The sequence below is a fragment of the Eretmochelys imbricata genome, chromosome 8 (genome assembly GCF_965152235.1).
Source record: "Eretmochelys imbricata isolate rEreImb1 chromosome 8, rEreImb1.hap1, whole genome shotgun sequence".
NCBI lineage: Eukaryota > Metazoa > Chordata > Testudines > Cheloniidae > Eretmochelys > Eretmochelys imbricata.
Genome location: NC_135579.1, coordinates 71148390 through 71162271, shown reverse-complemented (window position 1 = coordinate 71162271; position 13882 = coordinate 71148390).

Below are 13882 nucleotides of genomic sequence, written 5' to 3'. Positions count from 1 at the left end.
CTGAAAAACAGGGTCTTATAATGGGAAGCGTCGGGCAACCTTAATAATAGATCGTGCTACCAGACCAGCCTATAATTATATGTGCCATCACTGTTGTATCTTTGCATTTGAAATGCCCAGTAAAGTTTGAGAAGAGAGTTAACACATAACTAAGATCAGCTGGCAATCAACAATTGAGAACCAGTTTCTCAAAAATACTCATAAGGGCAAGTTATTGAAGATAAGTGCATAAAAAAAAATTGGAGTTTCTACACCAAGCCATTCCTGGGACAGGAAGTTCTAACAAATGTTAAACCACAGTAACAAAAACCTTCCATTTTTCAAATGTCTGAAACTCTATAAAGCACCTCACCCAACTCACTGAAAATTTAGCAATGTCAGTTCTTTAAAGGCATGATACCACAAGGGATTTGTTTTGAGGAAGTCAGATGAGGAAGAGGTCAATTGAGTTTATAATTTAAAGCTAGTTACATTCTTAACGATGTACAGCCTACTCTCCCACTACAACACATGCAATGTCCCATTTTTGGCACCCTGTAGATAGACTGTTCAAAATATTATGGTCTGAATTCTGCCTGCATTGACACCCTGTACAACCTCATTTACTTCAGTCGGGCAGAATGTCATATATCAGGGCAGATTTTGCCCCTACTTGCACATGTACTTTTATGTGAACAATCATGTGTCCATAGTGTTAGGCAAAAAGATTCTTTTCCCCAAGAATCAGGCAAGCACAAACAATACTGAAGGGGGTTTATTCACAGTACCAGGAAGACTGATAAACAGCTTCAAAAATATGGTGCCACCGTGGCCAGATGTATACATTCTTTTATTAATTCATTTGCATTTATTTGTACATACAGAGACAGACATTCTTACAAGTTAAGAGAGAACCTGAACAAAGATTAAAAATAGGAACAGTACATACATATAGAGGTCATCCTGATTGCATTAAGCATCTATGGCTACCTTGCAGGGGGAAAGGGGGGGGCAGTAAGGGGGGAGGGATGAGTGCTTACGGATATCCAGTGGGCTGTGAAGGGAGGGTTTGTTCTGTTCTAAGAGCTGAGTTACTGGGCAGGTATTGACCATATACGTTTTATTAATTGTTTACAGTTGTCAGTGCCCTTGGCTGAAGCATTCCTGCTTGATCTGAGGTTTCCATCTTAGCTATTAGCTAAATTTTAACTCTTGTCTGACAATGCCCTCGTGTTGACATATCGAACTTTTAGGTAAGATAAAGTCAATACTTCAAATGCTTTGATATACATGATTTGTTTTAGGGTTACCCAAGGTAGGGGTGACGGAGGAGGGAGAGGGGATTTGGGGGAAGGGGGTAAAGGTAGGAAACATAGTAAGATTTTTAAGCATGTGTCTAAAGTACTCACACATGACCAGAGAGGTTAGTAACACAATATAGAAGCAGCAGCAGCTGTTATTTGGACAGTGGTCCACCAGGAGATGGGGCCGTAGGATGCATTATGAACAGGATCAACCAGTCGGGTGATGGTTTGGTTGGAGAGCTGGACCTGAATGTGACCTTTGGTACGTGGTTATGAACAGGTTGTTACACTATTGAGGAGCCATTGTCATTCCAGTGAACACCTGGCCAGGGAGGTGCACATCACCTAGGGTAAATGAATCAGTAATTTGCAGGCACATGGAAGCATTTGCCTGGCACTGTAATGGTCCGTATATGTAATAAGTTGCAGCGGTGATGAAACACCACTGAGTAGTGGATACTTGTACAGCAACTTCACCATCTGCAAGAGGAAGAGGCTCAACAACAGAAGAGGACGAGGTTAAAGGATGAAGGGTAGAACAGGAACACATGATGTAACTGTCCGTTTCTTTACAACAATCCGAGGGTGTCATCAGTGTAGTGTTACTGGGGGATGGTGCCAGGTATCCGGACAGCCCTACTTTGGACAGTATACAGTTAGTTACATATTTAATAGACTTAAAATGGAAAGAAGAAGGAAACACATTGGTAGGGATAACAGAAGGGTAACAAGAAGGAAATTAAAGGAGAAGAGTAAGTCTGGAGGAAGTAAAGAGGCTACTATTAGTTGAGTAGAAATGCCTGCAGTGTGGGCAAGGGTGGGGGAGGAAAGGGTATGGGACGGGGGGAAAACCCAGGCATACATTTAACATATTGGTTTTTTGCAGTGTTAAACAGATCAGGAGCCAGCATATTACAAGAACAACCTTTAGCTTGTGACTTGGCCAGGCTGACTATAGCATTTGAGGTTTTCTTAATGATTTTGTAAAAATCCTTTATGGGTACATTAATTGCAGTTAGAGCATAAGATAACCCGGTGTTAGTAATCTTAAAGGCTTGGGTGGTTTGGCCTTTGACCCAAGAATTGTATGACCTTTCAGAATTAAAATTAAGCATATTTAGTGCGGAATTGGAGCTTTCAAAAAATCCTCCAATGTCCCTTAACAAGCTACGTTCCTGTTTTTTGGCTTTTTTCCCAAAATTTTGTGATCTTGCATCCCAAAATTGGGGGCCCTCTATGTGTGTGCCCACATCCCCTGAAGCTAAATACCCAGTTACAGTCCAGATCCGGTGAGATGCAGGGAGGGAGCTGAAGGCTGCTCCCGGGCTGTTGTAGTCGGATTGGGACCTTGGAGCCAGGATTCTTCTGGGGGCGAGCCGTAACCACGATAAGTTCCAGGTGCTCCGGTCTGGGGGTAAGACAAGTGTCTGGTTTCTTTACCTATGTGCCACTGCCTCCTGCAGGGAGTTGCACATACTGCCCAGCTTTGAAACGGGCATTTTGTGTAACATGTACCAAGGCGGTTCCCAGGAGAGGAGGCTGCATCAGGTATGTTTTCCAGGAGGGTTAATATGGGGGGTTACATTTGTTACCTAAAAGGGTACAATATAAACAAAATTAATTCATTTATACATTTTAATTTTGGTTTTATGGACCCATGTTGGGATTCCTTGCACTTTTACAGAGGTATGTGTATGGGTCAATACCATGTGCGGGCTGGAGTATTTTGGCTGAAGTACCCTGGGGTTGTATGTTCTTACCATGACCTGATCTCCCTCCTGTACGTCCGCCCATGGGTGGGTTTCTGGAGGGTCCTGGGCTTCTTGTCAGTCTTGGACAGTTAGTCTCAGGGGCTGCGAGACTTTTTAGGCCTTTGATATATTCCTGTGCAGTGTCAGAGATCAGGGGGAGGGGAGCCTGGACTACACATTCTTACCGCAATAACATAGTTATTCCAGTTATGAGTTTGAAAGGGTGAAACTCCTGTACTGGCCTTAGGGGTTGCCCTCATGGAAAGAAGGGCAGCAGGTAGTTGTACTACGCAGTTGGTTCCTTAACAATAGTATCCTCAGAAAGGGGGCACTGACGAGATTTCCCTGTAGTCAGCATCAAGGTAGAAGGATTAAGAAGATTAAAGTGTGCAATTGCAAAGTGTTAGCTTAAGAGGGTGCATTTGCACAAGGAACCAGTATGCCTTGCTGAAGTAGAGTGAATAGTGTTACCTGCTGCATCCACAGCCTCAGGTGTGAGAGGGTATTGCTTCGTAGGTGGAGGGAGTTGACTGGCAACCTGGCTGGGTGGGCAGAGATGAGCAGGCACCGAAACTGCAGGACAACTTCCCCCCCCACCCCCAACTGAGGGGAACCTGGAACATAATACCTGAAAAGGGTTAGAGGTGTCCCAAGGGAAAGCCACAGATTTGGCAGTTGCAACAGAAGAGAGAAATTTATTATTAAGGTGAGGAATGGTATGAGTAGCATAAGTTTATTAGTAAATGTAACTGTACTCTGAGCAAGGTTGAGAGTTGCTGCAAGGTCACAGAGGATGTCCATGCCCAAAATAGTTCCCTCTGCATTTGGAGCTACATAAAAGACTGAGTCCAGAAGAATAGATTAGATTTTACAAGAACAGGGTAGCTTTTATAAGCTGTGAGTTGTGCACCTCCTACCCCTGAAATAGTAATATACTGTTTAGTAGTGGGGAGGGGGAGGTCAGTAACGGGAACAGATGCTTTCATGTCCACGAGAATTGTGCATGACCGGCCCCTTATTCATGTTTGTAAGTGCGGCCTTTAGGGATTTATATCTACACTAGCAGTACTGACAAGCAAGGTGGGGGCCACTGGATCCTAGCGGGTCATAGAATTTAAAAGCCTGGCCATTTCCTCTTTGCTTAGGTGTGAGTGAGGGTTGGCAGCTGGTTGAGATACTGGTTTGGGCCGGTTGCCCAGGGCTACTTGGCTTGGGCATCCAGCTGCCCAATGTCCAGTTTTCTCACATACAAAACACTGTGAGGTAGGAGGGGGGGTGCAGACGGGACTAGGACCAGATTGAAAGGGCAGTGAGGTGCTGCAGGGATTCAGCTGGCCATGATTCTGTCCCTGACTAGGCTTTTGGGCCTTGTGCCTGCAGTTCTTATGGGTATGCCCAAGACACCCACAATTATAGAAGGCTACATTACTTTTTGCAGTTACCACAGAAACGCGAGTAGCCTTGCTTTTTATTTCTTTAGCTTGTCTGGCTTCACATTCAGAGGCCCACATACAGATGGATTCATAATCAGAGCCTGGGTTCAGTCCCAAATTAAGGGCTGTTTGCAGGTGGGAGTTAAAACCTTCCTTTAACATTTTTAGAAACTCCTGATCAGTTTTCTTTGGGTCCGCAATGTCTGCATTGCTGGAATACACCCCCTCCCTTTTTTTTTTTTAACAATACTGAGCCGCAGGCTTGTCCTTGCCTTGTACGCAGCCCACGATCAGTCCCCAATTACTGGCTCCGTTCCCCAAGGCTTCTTAATGGCTTCCTTAAACTCAGTACAGGCACGGGTCATATCATTTTCGGATTCAAATTTAACAGAGCTCAAACACCGTTTCGGTGTCCTTCTGTAGGGATCTTGGCCCATGACAGATCGGGGCATTTAGCTGTTGTTAAGATATAAAGTTCCCTAGGATGTAACGTATAGGTGGTAACCATCTGGCTTATTCTTTTCCAGAATATCAAATTTGGGTCTTTGGGCTTTAGATGAGGGAGATCTTTCAGTAAGCCCCTCATTTCCTCTGCTGAGAGGAGTGTACTTGTAAGTATTATGAACCACTCTGTTTTCACCTTTCCCTGACCACTGAGTGGTCACTTGGAGAGGGGCCAAGGGAGCACTGGCACTTAATTCTGGGTTAAAAGGGTGGGTAGGTGGAGGAGGAGGGGGCCAATTATCTCGATCTTCCCCCATGTGTGCCAGGTTTCAGTTCTGAATTTGTTTCTTAAGGTGTTTCCAATTAATTTCATTTTGGTCTTTATTAGTATTGCTGCCTAAACCAAAGTCAGTGAAATTATCCTTTTGTTGTATGCTAGCAACAATACAGCGTGCAGAGGAGTTGTTTTCTTTTAGTTTTGCTTTTAGAGTCTTGTTTTCTGCTTCAAGCTCACTCAGCTTGCGGTTTCAATCTGCCTTTTGATTTAGCTCTGATGTAAGAGCCTCTTGGAGTATTTCCAGCTCTTGTAATTTCCTTTCATGTTCGCAATACGTTATTACAATCCCCTTCTCTAATCTTCCTTTTGTCTTACCAGACCACCACAACACACTGTCCATCATACTCATACCCTTATTCCATCCATCTTTTGCCACTGTTTTTTGAACCTTCTCATGTTTCCCTTTTATAAAATCAATGAGTCTCCCTCCCATAGAGGACATCATTGGTGCACCCTGGGGCACACCAACCAGTCCCCCTCCCGTAGAGGGAATCGACGCATTCTGGGGCAATTCATACAACATTGTATCCCAGCTTCCTGAAACCCACTTAAGCGGCACTTCAGGGGAGACCGACTGATCACACCCTTGTACTCAGTTTACTGCAGCACACACTCTGGTGCTCAGTACCTGGCAATGCAGCCTTCGCCTACAGCGATCCCTGCACCCCAAAAGTTTATAATTTAAAGCTAGTTACATTCTTAACGATGTACAGCCTACTCTCCCACTACAACATATGCAATGTCCCATTTTTGGCACCCTGTAGATAGACTGTTCAAAATATTGTGGTCTGAATTCCACCTGCATTGACACCCTCTATAACCTCATTGACTTCAGTCGGGCAGAATGTCATATATCAGGGCAGATTTTGCCCCTACCTGCACATGTTGTACTTTCTGGTGAACAATCATGTGTCCATAGGATAGAATAGTAGCAGGACTATTTAATTATTTAGCTTGTGAATTCCATTAAGAGCTACACAGATTGAATTAAAGGATCTTCTATTTTTATTAGCCATTTTTTTCACTATGTTTTTACCATAAATTGGCTCAGTGATCCTAAGGCTCTTGTAGAAATGTGATGGCAAAGCTACAAGAATCACTGGCATATTTTCAACATTTCTTTTGGAGGAAGAAGTTCATATGGCTAAAGTACAATTCAGTGTAGTGAAGTAATACCTGAATTCCTTCCAAAACAGGGTTTTTAAAAAATCTCAAGGATTGGCATATCTGACAAGTATGCATAGGAACCAAAAGAGCAGAAATTCTGGGAGAGGCCCTGAACATATTACATCAAAATACCATATTTCACTTTGTACGTGAAAACTGGTGCTGTATGATATGTAAATAAGAAAGAAAACAGGATTTTTTTTTTGGCATTTTTACACTTTTTCATTAAGTTAAATTGTGCAGGTAAGAATATCATGGATATATTTTAAAAGGTATCAACCCACACTTTTTAAAACTCTGTTTGCCATCCCACCACATTCCCCTAAGAATATCATAGCAAAATTAGTCAAACTGATGCTGTCAGCTGAAGCTCAAACAAATATGTCTTCAGCAAATGTGCTGAAAACTATAATAATTATACTTAGTATTTACTCATTACATGACCAAAGCTGAACAACCATAACCTAATTAAACTCCCAACTTCCTTGTGAAGTAATTATTCTCATCCAGATTTTATATAGAGAAACTGAAGCAAACAGGTAGCATGACTTGCCCAAAGCCACACAAACAATGGCAGAGCTGGGATTAGAAAAAGCCGCTTTGATCTAAATGTTTCTAACCACGTGTAAGGTTCAGATTTCAAAGGTCAAAGAGCTATTGTCAGGTGCCCAGAGTAAAAGGCCCTCACTTGTATTAGCATACCATCAGTCAGGATCCAGATCTCTATGTATCATCTGATAACTCACCTAAATGTATGCAGTGTTGTTGTAGCTCCCCTAAATGGCTTTTTTACGCCATCAAACCATGACTCCTTGCCTGCATTATTAATTGTGCCTACCTGACTATATAATCTACCTAGCTGTTTAGAAGGAACCTGAATATCTTTGTGACCCTTTTAGAAAAGTATAGGCTAGAGGGCATAACCCTAGTGTCCTGGACAATGATAGGTTTCAGAGTAGTAGCTGTTAGCCTTTATCCACAAAAAGAAAAGGAGTACTTGTGGCACCTTAGAGACTAACAAATTTATTTGAGCATAAGCGTTCGTGAGCTGTAGCTTACGCTTATGCTCAAATAAATTTGTTAGTCTCTAAGGTGCCACAAGTACTCCTTTTCTTTCTTCTGGCCAATGATGTTTTTTCTCAATTGTAGGTTCTGTCCAAAGGCTATTTGTGAACTTTCACTGAACAAATGACTGTCTAATGATAGCAGTGTTTGCTTTCAGACACTGCACTGCTGGAATCTAACTCATTAGTTTGTAAAGTGATTTGAAGCAACTCAAGTATGAAGGTTCTGTTCTATGGAGAGTGCCCTGAGACACCACTTCTGTTTCACTGTACTTTAGATAAATACTGAAATTCTTTTAAAACTAGTTTCAAATAAGTAAATCAAATGCCTATTTCTTGAAATAGTAAATCCCATATTAAATGTGCCTAAGTGTGATGGGGTGTATTCCTGAAAGGGTACATGAGGTCAGGCAGGCCTAATTAACCAATTAAGCAGCCAGCTGGGGAGAGATATAGGCTACAAGGAGGCCACTAATTAGAAACAGGCTGAGCTGCACAGGAACAGACAGTGCCTGTATAAAGCCCAGGAGCCACCAGTAGTGGGGGTTTTAGGAGAGGAGTCTGTCTCTTTTTCTTAAGAGGTAGGTGAGTGGAATAACAAACCTAAAAAGGAAGGGGAGTTAGTTATGTAGGAAGATACCCAGGTGAATAGCAGCAAATGCTAAGATAGTACAGGCTTGGGATCCAGGGTAGGAACCCAGTGTAAAGGATGGGTCTGTGTTCCCCCTACCAGCCCCTGGGTAGTGGCACAGGGCATTGGAGATATCAGCCAGGCAGCTGCTCTGGAAGGACTGTGGTATCTCTGGAATGGAGGAACTTAGTGACCTGGCCAAAGGACCAAGACATTACACAGTCTTCATCTGAGAGGAAGCCATGAGACAGGAGGCTGATCAGGAGAATGAAAATGACATAGCAAATGTGGTTCAGGTGACTTTATTTGTTATGTACACATGACAAAATCTGCCATAGCATACAACCCTCTGTCTCACATACACAGGTACATGAGAGAGAGAAAGCATGCGAGCAATGGGATTTAGTTTATACACTTCAAAAGCTACCATATCAATGTGCTGTAATTAAAAGATCCAGCCTAGTTAGCTAAATTTGTCACCATTTTAGACTACCCTATATTAATATAAAGCTTAATTTTTATTTTCCCTTTATTTTGTATGCTAAATAAGCTTGATTTCTTTAGGATTGGAAGTGTTTACTGCAATGCTAAGGGATAATCACAGCAGAGATTAACAGTGAAGGTACTATGTTCTAGGTGTTCAATAAAGGCAAAGGAAACTTTGAGACCCTTGCCCCCAAAAATGTTGTAAACTAGTCAGGGTGTGTGTGGCATGCAGAAGCCGCTATGGTTGACACCAGGAGAAACACTAGATATGTTGGTTGGCAAAGTATGTTGAAAGACTACATCCTGTAAATGCTGTGAAAGGTTTCAAGGGAATATGTCTTAACACCGATTAACTAGTAGCATGTATCAAAATAAGTCAAATTACATGCAATGTGAGTCTACATAGACTCCACAAAAGGATTTCATTTTCGCCTAATTCTCATGGTAACCTGGACACTGAAGGCCAAATAATGTCTTTAGATACAAGCATGCAAGGGAGATTTTCTAATAGCCCAAGGCAGTGGCTCTCAACTGGGAGTATGTATAGTTTTACAACAGGCTACATAAAAAGCACTAGCGAAGTCACTAAAACTAAAATTTCATGTTGACAATGACTTGTCTATACTGCTTGATATGCTACACAGTGAAATATAAGTACAATATTTATATTCCTATTTATAATATGATAAATGGAAAAAGTAAGCAAGTTTTCAGTAACAAGTGCTGAGACACTTTTGCATTTTTATGTCTGATTTTGTAAGAAAGTAGTTTTTAAGTGAGGAGTGTTGTATGCAGGACAAATTAGACTCCTGAGAGGGGTACAGTAATCTGGAAAGGTTGAGAGCCACTGGCCTAAGGGATTTAGGAGAGCAAATCCTGTAGATTTATTAATTTGTATTATTACAACACCTAAGAGCCCTAATCATGCATCAGGATCCCACTGTACTAGATATCATACAAACCCAAACAGAGTTCCTTCCCTAAAGATCAGAAAATTGCAAATATAAGATGAGATACAGACGAGATACAGACTACTGGGGGTACACAGAGAAAAGAGACCGTATTCGTTGGCAGGATTGTGGACTCAATACTCCAGCATCGTAACAGTTGTGGGCATCATGGTAAAGGAGTTTTAAGGAGGGATCTGAAAGAGAACAATAAAGTGGTTTTACAGATGGTTACAGGGAGTACCTCCCAAACATGAAACACAGCGGGAGAGAGAGAGAGAGCACAAATGCTTGTTTGAAAATTTAATAAGTAGGTGATGGAGAATTGCATCATGAGCCAATCAGAAACATAAGTCAACCTCTCTATATTGAAGGACTGATGATAGGTAGGATGGGGATAGGTCAAAAATGTTTGATATGGTAGAGAAGAGGGAGCCAGTGGACAGATGCAGACAGGGGTGTGATATGGTCAAAGCAATTGCTCAGAAGAATGATCTTTGCAGAAGCATTCTGAATGTGTATGAGCAGGGGAAGATTATATTTATCAAGGCCAGAGGGAAAGATGTTGCAGTAATCAAGACACAAGCTGATGAGAGCCTGAACAAGAGCTTTAGCTGTGTCGATGGATAGGAAATCTTCTTCTCTTACAGATGCAATACAAAAAGAATCTGCACATAGGCGCCCACTTCCATTGGCGCCGGTGGGTGCTCGACCGCTCCCCCCCACCTGACCCCACCCTGCCTGGACCCCTCCTGCTCCCATTCCAACCCCTTCCCCAAATCCCTGCCCTGGCCCCACCTCTTCCCCTGAGTGTGCTATGTTCCCGCTCCTCCCCCCTCCCTTCTGGAGCTTGCTACAGCTGTTTGGTGGTGGCAAGTGCTGGGAGGCAGGCTGAGGAGCGGGGACGCGGCATGCTCAGGGGACGAGGTGGAGGAGGAGATGAGGTGTGGTGGGGCAGGGAGCTTGACTGCTGGTGGGTGCAGAGCACCCGCTAATTTTTCCCTGTGGGTGCTCCAGCACCCGAGCACCCACGGAGTCGGCACCTATTGTTGGATCATATTAAAGAAGTTCTGTATTAAAATCACAGATGAGTTTGATTCCCCATAGTTTAAATTCCCCATAGTTTAAATTCCAGGGTATTACTAATTAAGAGGTCTCTTGGTTTTTGGTACTGTTTCTCTCCCTCTATGTGTGAAACTTGCAAACTGCTAATTGTGTTAGTACATTCTAAGACAGAGTCTGTTCTCAAAGCAATTCTTTGTAACAACAACTACTCACACAGAGAGAGACTCAAAGCAATACTCTGTAACAATAGAAACAGCACCCAGAGACTCCCCGTCCTTTCGTTGTATTCATCTCGCTTTGTTAACATTTGTGATTAAAATAGAGATAGAGGATGTATGTGGATGGATGCTTGGTGTGGATAATAACTGAATGATCAGGGAGGTGCCAGCCTAAGAATCCAGTGTCCATCGGCTGAAGAAGGCGTCAAGTGGAAATAACCAGAGGACCCCTGGAGGGCAGACTGGAATCCACCCAACAGCCTCAAGAATGGGAGAACCAAAGAACAAGATAACATCTAGCAGCACGGAGCCGTCAAGAATGTGCCATCTGCTGATTGATTCAGCAACAGCATGATGAAGCAATTCCCATAGACTGGCATAGGAAGAAATTCCTATAAAAATGGACTCTGGAAAGTGAGAACTTTGGGGTCTGATTCTGCAAACCAACTTCCAGGAGCATCAGATGAGTATCTGACGAGGCCCTGCTCCCTCCTCATGTCCAGACCACCTGACCAGTGGCTTGGCATGAGCAACTCTAAAGCTGGTAACTATGATAACAACCTTGCAGAACCTCTGTGTCTGTGTGTGTTTTTGTATGAATGAATGTGTGAATAAATATGAGATTGAATGAAATGTTATAGCTATAACTGCTTACTATGATTCTTTCTGTATTCACAATAAATGTGGTATTTTGCCTTTTTCCCTTTAATAAGATCCTGCTGGTTTTTATTTTATTGGTATAACACTATGAATCTGCAAGAGTTAGACATAGTCTGGATATGAGAACTTGCAGACAGGTCCGTGCCAAAGAGGACACCTAGGTTATGGGCCTGAGTGACAGTCATGATGCTCATGATGAGGTAGCGGGGAGGTTGGGGGGGGGATATTTGGTGAGAGTGCTGTTTTAGCCACATTGAACTTCAACTATTAGACATGCACTGGGAGATGTCAGAGAGGTCAAGATTTATAGTCCTAAACCCCGTACAGGCTTGGAAAAATCTTCCCCAGCAATTCCTGTTGACTTCTAATGTGACAAAAGGTGTACCCAAGGGAAGAATCTGGTTCTGTATTATTCATGTAAGATTACAATCACTGGAATCTTGCATTAAGTAACTCCCACTTTATATTTGGATTTTATTTTAAATGTATTACGGATGTGGACTATGGGGGCCAATCTTGCAAAATGGATTTTGGAATTTGAGGATGGTCATCACCTTTCAGAAGATGCTTGTCATTTTGCAGAATCAGACCCACAATGACTTTTGCTGTATGTCCAGTAATGGCTAGCTGCTTTGCCTTCTCTCATTCACTGAAAATGTGCTAGATGAACAGGGTAGTTTCTCCGTCAGTATATCTTTCCAGATGCTGTATTACTAAGATTTTTTCAATTTGAAAAATGTGTTTGAAATCATAGAATATCAGGGTTAGAAGGGATCTCGGGAGGTCTTCTAGTCCAACCCCCTGCTCAAAGAAGGACCAATCCCCAAATAAATCATCCCAGCCAGGGCTTTGTCAATCCTGACCTTAAAAACCTCTAAGGAAGGAGATTCCACCACAAATGTTATCTGCTTATGTCTTAATCTTTTTTAGGATTCAAAATGTTTCTCCTATCCTCTTGCATGAATTCCTTCTGCTCTTTTAGGGGTGCTTATGAATGGAAAAAAGTTGCTCTAATAGTGGTTTTATAAATTAATAAAATCTTTAAAATGCATTCATAATTTAAAAGCTTTTTAAGAGACTTTTAAAAAAAAGGAAAAAATATTAAATATGGTGTACAAACTCAGGAGTCTTTGTGAACTTTAGGAGAAAAGTTAAAAGATGAATATATTTAATAGGATACCAGTTTTTAGTTTGTTACAAAAATAAACATTTGAATAATGGAATTAAAAATGTGAATGAATTCTAAAAATATGCTTATTTACACTCTCTCTCCCAACAGAGAAACCTTTACTTTCCTGTAGTGGTGAAAGCATGCATACACCATTCTAACTGCTTTAATTACTACAAGAACAGTTGATTGTTCTGCTGCTTTGTGTGTCTGTAAGGTACACAGTGACTGTAGAAGAAGAGGAAGAAACCTTTCAACAAATATCTAAATTTTCTACTCTCACTAGCTTTTTTCTTATTGCTCACTTCACTCAGCAATATGCTGCCTGTGCAAACATAAAAAGCAATAAACAGTCAGACAGGGACTGTAAATTGAGAAGTAGGATTTTTTTATAGTACCAGGCAATGAAAATAGACTGACCTTCCCTAGCTGCAAGATTGACCTTTTTGGTGGTGTCAGTTAATGATGGATCAGTGGTGAGATGCTTGTAGCAACTGTTCTAACTATTTTGTTGTTGCAATATTAGGCTGCTAAGGCAGTGGTCAGAGAGGCTAGGTGACCATATTTCAGATTACAGTATTCTTCATAAGAAAACCAAGAAACTGAAGAGATATACAGATCATAATACTGTAGAGTAATTGCCTTCACAGAAGAAGAGTTGTGCAGTTTCCAAAGGAAAGACTATGTATTGTACATGTAATAGACATTTTAAGGTTTCTTTCCTTCCTTACTTTTTGGCTCAATATTTATCCTTATACTTTAATCTTATTCATTGGTGGTATATACACCAGTTGACATATCACCTTTTTACGGTAGAGTATAGCAGAAGAATGGGAACCTATGGATGGCTTTGTCCACTGGAAGCATGGCGCACTGTGACTATTTACCACAGCTTCTTTCCACTGTCATCTGTATGTATTGTATAATGCCCCTTTTTCTGCTGAAAGAGCTTGTGGAGAACGGGTGGTGCACAGACCATTGAATGATTAGGCCCTTGGTAAGAGACAACTCTGTATCATGTGGTTTTGAAACAGGTTTAAAAAAAACTGTCCATTTAAATGTGTCCATTTTGCTATTACAACGGACAGATAATATTACCAGAAACGTTTCTTTAATCACATCTCCTCCATAATCTGTGGTGAGTGCACTAATTAGCACATTATGCTTATACCTAGAACGATATGTTAAATTCAGTGCCACCGTAGCAGTTAGCAGCGAAGTATTCCTT